The sequence below is a fragment of the Humulus lupulus genome, chromosome 2, assembly GCF_963169125.1.
Source record: "Humulus lupulus chromosome 2, drHumLupu1.1, whole genome shotgun sequence".
In the NCBI taxonomy this organism is placed as follows: Eukaryota; Viridiplantae; Streptophyta; class Magnoliopsida; order Rosales; family Cannabaceae; genus Humulus; species Humulus lupulus.
In genome coordinates this window covers 165,936,996-165,945,937 of record NC_084794.1, presented here as the reverse complement: position 1 = coordinate 165,945,937, position 8,942 = coordinate 165,936,996, and positions in this window count along the sequence as shown.

Below are 8,942 nucleotides of genomic sequence, written 5' to 3'. Positions count from 1 at the left end.
GAGCTGAGCTAAAAAGCTCTGGAACTTCATGGCCTAGCGTTGTAGCGCCCAGTGACTAGTGCTACAACGCTAGTCACAGCACAACCTAGCACAGATTTTTCTCCTTCGAGTTTTCCCAAGCCAAACCTTACCAAAACTCAACCAAACCTCAACCAAATTTCAAAACAATCCTCCCAACATCCTCAACTCATCCCATAAGTCCCAACCACAAGAAATTCAATCACATGCACCCCAAAACACAAAATTCACCATGGCTGAACCTAGAGCTCAAAACTCAACAGAAATCAACTGAAATCACAGAACTTAAACCAGAGTTTCTTACCTTTGATGGATGAGCTCAACCTAGGTTATCTTCCATACTTGCTTAGCCTTCACCTCCTCAAAGATTTAGCCTCAATTCCCTAGAATTCCCACCAAAACACAGCTCAAAATCCATATTAATACTATGAACCAGAAACTGAATTACAACCTCAAGACCTTACCTCAAATGATGAGTAACCTCTGTCAACTCCCCAAGACAAATCAAGGATCCTAGTGTTGAGTCCTAGCCTAAGCCTTCTCTGAACTTTAGCTCCAAATTTCCAGAGATTTGGTGAAGAGAAGCCCAAACCGCACAAGAGAGAAAAACCCCCTGCTTTTTCCCTTCTTTCCTTTTCCTTCCTTCTTTCCCTTTTCTTTCTTTAGACTTCCTTCAAATTATAGACATTCCACTAAGTCATAAAGCAGATTTAACTCTTATCGCTTATATGCCAAATGACCATGATACCCTCCCATTAAATTTAAGCTCTTAATCCTTCCAAGGGCATTCTGGTCATTTGTTCCCAATTCCCGCTAATTCCTCGAGAGTCTCTATTACTTACCGCTTACTTCCCGACACCTAACTAATCACCAATTATATTCATCAATATCATAATAGACCCCAATATATTCTCTAAATTCCCAGAATTACCCCCAGGCTCGCCCCGAGCCGGGTATGAATCTCCGCCGTGACTTTTTCGCTAAACCGCTCACTAAGATCGTCTCAAGTCACAGGTTACAAATATATCCACATAATAATGTGGTCTCAATAATTTATTACAATTATTCACATTTATGCCCTCAAGTGGCTAAAATTACGAATATGTCATTCTAACCTAATCAGGGCCTACATGCATACTAATACACATAGTCATACATCACAGACATTCAAATAATCATATAACATGATTTAATCATTAAATCACATATAATCCAATTATGCCCTCCCGGCACACTAATCAAGGCCCTTAAGCCTTATTAGCAAATTTGGGTCGTTACACAACTATTTATTGTTTTCAAAATTTCTTGTTTTTTGTAACTTTATTTTTAAAAACTATTTTTTCAAAACAATACCAAACACCCCTATTTGTTTTCAAAAAATTGTTTTTAGTTTTTAAAAACAAGAAACTATTTTTAAGTTAGGAAGCCAAACATCCTCTAAATATCATGTGTAAATTATTCTTTGTGCAAGCAACTCTATGTATGGGTACTCGGTGAGGGTGTCATTAACTCTGTTTTTATTACTCCCTCCTTTGTTTGGCTTTTGGGTGTTAATTTGTAGTTTACCTATGTTGGCTTATGCATTTGAATTTATGTTTGTTGGATGGGCATTGATTCTATGGAAGATGGGAATCTTTGGATGGGTCAAGCACTTGTTGCCGTGGTTGGCCTATCCCATTTGAATAATACTGATATCTTGTGTCATTTGGGCCTATGAAAACATGTTGGCCTACTGTTACATGTTTATATATATGTGTATATATATTAATTTAAAAATTAATTCTTTTGTAAAAAATATTATATATAAATATATAATTGACCTCAATGTCCCCGGTCTTCTTCAATTTGTGTTTCGTGCTAATTACAATATTGAACTAGAAGCAAATTTTTTATTCATGCAAGTAAATTATCTTTTCTCCAATCTACATGATTTGGTGATCTTTTACATGTATGGGCTTTCAATTATTTAATTGCTGATACAATTTTTTTTTTATGACTGGGAAAACTTTATCATGAAATAATCTATTATGTAGTATCAAAAGAAACTCATTTCTTTAGTTTTGTTTTGTGCCATTGGATCTAATTGTTTGGTTTCAAAAACAACATCCTGATTGCTTTAACTGTCATGCCTGAAATGTATCATAACAAAATAGTAATGTCATAAATAATGTCTGAATAGCTTCCTTTAACTTTTTTTTTTTATCACAATATATTGTTTTTGGTTTGATTTTATTGAGCTTCAATTAGTATACAACCTTATCTGCTCATTTTCAAGCTTCTTAACAAATCTGAAAATGTATTCAAAGTTTCCAATGTTTGTATTGCCAATGAGGCACATGTGAACTTTGTACAATAAAGAATGACATCTTTACTGATGGAAATTGATTCTCTAATTTATTTTTCTTTCTTTTACTTTTGAAGATAAATTTACACAAGAGAATGTTATTGAATAACTAATAGGCTAGTATATTTGTCATGGTTCCATTTCATTGTGAAAATATTGTTGGATGTTTGTATCTATCATTTCTCTAAATTTGTGAATGACTGTAGAGGTTTGCCATGTCAAGCCCAACACTATTATTTAATCTTGAACTTGAGACAAAATAGGATAATCTTTATAAAGGTATTGAGTGACTCTTATTTCTTTTATTGTTATTTGTTCTTACTTGCATCAATTTGCATTTCTATCATGAATATCAATTTGATGTATCATGTTGGCTTCTTTATTAAAATTTGTTGTGCTGCACTATTTGATGCACTTTTATATTTTCGGTGATTTTCTTACTTAGTGTTGTCCCATAAATGTGTTAGATGAAGACCACATAATGAGTTGTAATGAGAAATGAATTATCTTGAGTATTTTGTTTGTTATGCATTCTTTTGTTTACTTAGATATTAAGAAACAACTATTATTAGAATAACTGGAATGAAACCATAGATTTTTTCATATATATAGTGCTCCACCATTTTTTTATTTCTATTATTTCTTCAGTATGAAGTATTATTCTTGGGATTAAAAAATGTGAAATAAAAATATTAATTAATTCCACTATGTTTTTAGATTGGTGATTGATGATATATATGATTGTTGTACTATATAGTAAATTTAGTTTACTCATCTTTCTTTAACGTTGATATGCGTGATCATTATATCCATCTGTGCTTAAGATGGATCATTATGTCAGTACATTTATTTTATTTTATTTTATTTATGAGGTTGGAATTGTCTATTTCTTTCTTTGGTTATTTATGTTGATATTAAGAGTTTGCTTTGGTTATTTTTGGCTTTATGAATTTCATGGCAGAGAAGTTTGTAGGTTCATGGCATAGCAGGTTTTTTTCTCATTTATTTGATAAATAAATACTTTATCTTATATAAATATATATATATATGTATGCTATTTACTTATATTATTCTTTTTTTTTTATATTTAATATGGCAGTATAGAATCCAAAAAAAAAAAATTAGCTTTCTTTTAGTATTTTCTTTTCAAATTTATTTTAATATATTTTGGACAATCAAAGGGATATATTTTTTAAATTAAAATGAAAATTGTAAATATATATATTTTTTTAAATTACTTTTAAGAACTTGCAAAACTAGTCCTAAAAATCTTAATTTAAAGACACCAACGTGATCTTTTAGGACATACATTGCGAATTCTAAAAATATTATTTTAGGACTCGCCAAAAGAATCCTAAAAATTTACTTAAAGAGACTCAACAAGATTTTTCGAGTCCTAAAATAATATTTTTAGGACTCGTAAAGCTAATCCTAAAAAATTTCAATTTTTAAAACTTTCAAATAAAAAACTTAAGCATCACGAATCTTAAAAATCATTTTTTGTAGGAGTAATCCGAGAAAGCGAAGGCCTAATTCTGTCTGCCATCGTACATTTGAATGAACACTTTTAGATAATTAAGGAGGTTTGTTGCGTATTTTACATTATCTGACCTGCATTGCATAAATGAGACGTATAATAATATCGGAGCCGTAAGATATGATCATGAAAACGACAGTTATACATATGTCACTTAAATCAAACTTAAGCGGAAGGTCGACCTTTACCATAAAGCTTTCTTTGGTTTTGGGAATCGGGAAAGCCGATTCGCTCCTTTCTTTGTTTTCTTCTCTCTCAAGTGTGAACTAGCGATGTGGGAAGGAATTCTGTGCCACATTTTTCTTTCCTTTACGGTATTAGTGTACACTGACCAAGTGGGGTCCAAACCTAAAGGCATATAGAGTTATTGTAGAAAATAATATCATAATATATATGTGTATCTATATTAATTGAGGTGGACAGCTGTTCGAGTTCATGTATTGGCCATTGTTTGCTACGTTTAACAAATGAGAAAATGGGACCCACCCGCAAGAATGTTGATAATGAGAAAGAAAGATAGAGATATTCATAGTCAAAAGGTGGGGGCAGAATCAACGGAGACTTTCATTCCCCAATATATTCCTTCAGGAAACTCTGCACTTAAAAACAAACCCATCAAATAAAGAAACCAAAATAGCATTTGTATGATTTCGTTTTGGCCCTCACTCTATATACATGAAAACTATATATATAGATAGTATAATTGTACTCATGTGTGAACACAATCCGAGAATTTAGCTTCTCAACTAATCTTCACTCGCAATCAAAATTTCCCAGAAAATGTAACGTTTGTTTTATCCCTTGATCAATTATTTTCGTTTTATGTATATATATAAAGCACACAGACACTTTATTCATTCTCAGAACTACTTTTCGTCATGACATGTTTATCTTGTTTTTCTCTCTCTCTCGTATGATCAAATAATCCAAACACTTTTTCATTCTTGTAAATGTATTTCTTTTGACTCTCACTACCATCATTGTTTCAATAATTTGCCCAAGATTAGTATCGTACTGCTAGCTGCAAAGTTAATGGAACACGTGGCGTCCTATGGTTGGTTGACTTCTCTGTTACATACTCACTGTCACACAGCATATATAGTGTCCTTCGTATAAAGAAAAAGTGTCATTCTGACTAGTGTGATGAGGAGTAAATTATCAACGTGTTATGTCGCTTTGCTTCATTTTCCCCTCTCTCTCTCTCTCTCTCTATATATATATATATATATATATATAGGGTAATTCTTTGGTAGGGCTTTCAAAAAGAGCCCTATCGTAGGGTTCTTTTGTGTTTTTCAACCCGTGAACAGTTTTCGGCGCGATTTTTTTTTATGATCATGTATATTGTAGTTATTTAGAGCATCCTGCAAATTTTCAGAAAATTCCGAATAATTTACAGTGCCGAAAACAGATTATTGCATGCCGAAACACAAAAGAGCCCTACCGTAGGACTCTTTTGTGTTTCGGCACTGTAAATTATTCAGAATTTTCTGAAAATTTGCAAGATGCTCTAAATAACTACAATATACACGGTCATAAAAAAAAATCGCGCTGAAAACTGTTCAAAGGTGGAGAAACACAAAAGAGCCCTACGATAGGGCTCTTTTTGAAAACCCTACAAAAGAAACCCCTGTATATATGTGTGTACACCATGCAAATGCAATTTTAATTTCGAGACCAAATGGATATATATATATATATATATATATAAAAATAAACAAACTACCAAACCCTTTCCTTTAAAGGTGGACCAACTGTGATATACTCCATAAAGTAAATTTATGTTACTTTCTTACATCTTGAGACTTCGTTTTTAAACATGAAAATAATATCAACTACTGCCAAACGTTGAATTTTTGTACATATATAATATGTTAATAATAATAAACAACAAAATTTAACAACGATCCATCAGTCTGGAATCTAGAAAAACACAAATAAACAACAGAATCTCATATGATTAATTAGTATCCATAAATGATGGAAAACAATCTTCATTTCATTCTTGCATATATAAATATAATAGATACAAGCTACTAGATACAAACAACATGCAATGCATGTTTTCTTATTTTTATTTATAAAATTTATTAATTATTTTTATTAAATTTATATTTGTTGACGGTCTTTTGCACTATCAATCGTAAGAAGAGAGATTAAAGAAACAAGTGAATCGAACGAATTTTTTTTACGTGGTTCAGGTTATAAAAGAACCCTAGTCCACGAGTCTCTGGTATCAAAAGGATTGGAAGCTTGTGAGGGCAAGCTTCAATGGTGTATTCTCAGGCAGCGTTTAGATTGCTCTGAGTACAATATATTTTCTCTCTAAAAAATTGAACCCTTTACAATGAGACTTTCAGCTCTATTTATAGAGGGTGAGGTTATTAATACTAATCATAAGTAATTAATACACATTATTCCCATTATTGGGGATTAATACCAATTCAATGCATTGGGTTGCAATGAATAGAGACTACGACCCAAGCTAGATCCGCGAGACCCACCGCAGAAAAGCACCTACTTTATAGAGAACATGCCACAGGTATTGTCAGGGTGTGTTGTAATTACCTCCATGTCAGGCGGTGTAACGCCCTATCTCCTTAGAGTCGTTACTAAGTGAGTTATAAACGTGCAATTGACTCGCTAATCGAGGTTTTAAGACAAAAGTATAGCTAAACCATAAACAAAGTCACATAACTTGAAAATATATCCATTCATTGAAAATTATAAAGCGTTTAACGTTTGGGATCCCAAAATACTGTTTAGAAATATTTACAACTGAAAAATATAATTAAAGTCGACTAGACGAAAAAATCAGGTTTAATACAAACATCTCCCAAAAATACTCCTGGCCATGGCAGCCAGGCAGGCCAAACATGTACGTGTCGCTTCACGCTCTCCGTACTCATGGTTGGTCGACTTTTCCCTTGCTCTTACCTGCACCATAGAGCAGCCGTGAGCCGAAACCCAGTAAGAAAACTCACACAAGAAAATAACATATGCATATTTATCATTCAACATATAATCAAGCTGCCAATAGGCTAAACACATACGACCATGCCGTCCCAAGTGGTTTACCAGGCTCTGGGTTCGCGGTCTACATCGTGAGGATGTAACGCCCTGGATAGCCAAGACCGCTACACTGTGTACTTATAAAGGTGCAAGACTTGCTAATCAAGTCATTAATTGTAAAAACGTGTCACTAAACATGTATGAGCTAGGGTTAAAAAGGTTTTGGTCTCAAAAGTTACATTTTATATAATTAAACAGTTATATACATGGGATCCCAAAAGAAACAAAGTATAAAAGTTGGATTACAGACTCTCCAAGATACAAACAATTGTCAGCCATACTAAGGCAAAATGAACATTTCTGGGTCTCGCGTCCTTGCCTAAACCTCAACCGTGGCGACTGAGCAGCTGGTCATGTACATTTAGCTCGCAGAGCTCTCCAAGTCAGGGCTGAGCAAGCTTGCCCTTGCCTTTACCTGCACCACGTAGCACCCATGAGCTAAGGCCCAGCAAGAAAACATAATGTGCAACACAAACAATAATAACAAATAGTAAATTCACTAAGCATGATATTTTATCAAATAATCCACACTAACCATTCAACATATATTCAGAGTCAATGATGCAATTAATCACTCATAACATTCAAGTCTCATAACATCCATATCACATAATAATCAGGGCCGACAACTTAGGCCGCACCCTCTGTTTACCCCCACTGACTCTGGCCCGCTTAAACCGAGCTCAGTGCATATTAAGCTGTCCTCGGCTACCAGTGGCCAAGCCGCGCCCTGTGCGCTAGTGTAACCCTTGGCACTCTTAGGTCATTGGTTCACTGATTAGTTTGCATGGCATAATACCATCCTTTCAAGCTTACACAATAGGGAGCTCTTAGTCCCATTACAGATATACAATCAGGTACAATTTTCTTACCTTCAGTTTTTGCGTTTACTGATTACGAGCGACGCTCCTCGAGCACGATCCGTTCCCGAGCCCTAGCCTTAACAACTAGTCACAACCAAGATATTGGGTTCCATTAATATTCAGATACAAGTTTTCGGGTACAATACTAGCTTTCGGGACATCGAATTCCACCAAGCACGGTGGGGAAATCGATCTCGAGCACCCTAAACTACATTCTCGTGCTTTAAAACCCTAAATGTTCAAGTACACACCTACGGGTCGCGGCCCTTGAAGCCTAGCCGCGACCCTGTCCCAAAACAGAACCTAAGGCATCCCTGGAAGAAGACACGCATCGCGGCCCTTGCTTTGGGTGCCGCGGCGCTTACCCCTGGCCGAACCTCCCTGGCTCCTTTTCATCCTAGGGCCGCAGCGCTCTAGAACAGAGCTGCAGCCCTTCCCTTCGTGCCCAGAAATTCCACCATTTTCAACACCTAAACCTTACCCAAAATCATCCCAAAGCTTCCTAATTCAAAACCAATTAATCCCAGCACTTTTAGAATGACTTAAAAAACATAATTCAACTGAAAACTCAACCTAAAACTCATGGAAATCCCATCTTCAATTTCTAAAACTCAAGAACTTCAAACACTAAAACCAGCCATGCAAACTCAGATTGAAACCTCTAATTCATGAATTAGAGTTTACCTCTTCTGCTGAACCACTTCTCCAAGGAAAACCCAAGTCAATTCCCAAGCTTTTCCACCTTAACTCTTAGTACTGATTAGATTTCCTGGATGATTCTTGAGCTAAGCCTCTAAGTCACTCCAATCCACTGAATTCCAGCTGAATTCCTCTAAAATTTTCAGTGTTTTTCTTGTGTTTTCCTTGAGAGAGAAGAGAGAGAAAAGGGCTGAGAAAGAGAGTCGGTCTTATTTTTCTTCTACTGTTTTCCTGTAATTCAGTTTACCCTTATCCCGTTAAGTCAATCCCGAGGCTCGGGGTGCTGGAACCGTCCCCGAGGGCAAAATGGTAAAATTCTCCAATATTCCCGCCTAGACTTCCTAACCTCAAATATATCTACATATATGTATTTTCATAACCCCATAGTCTAAATAACTACCCGATACCT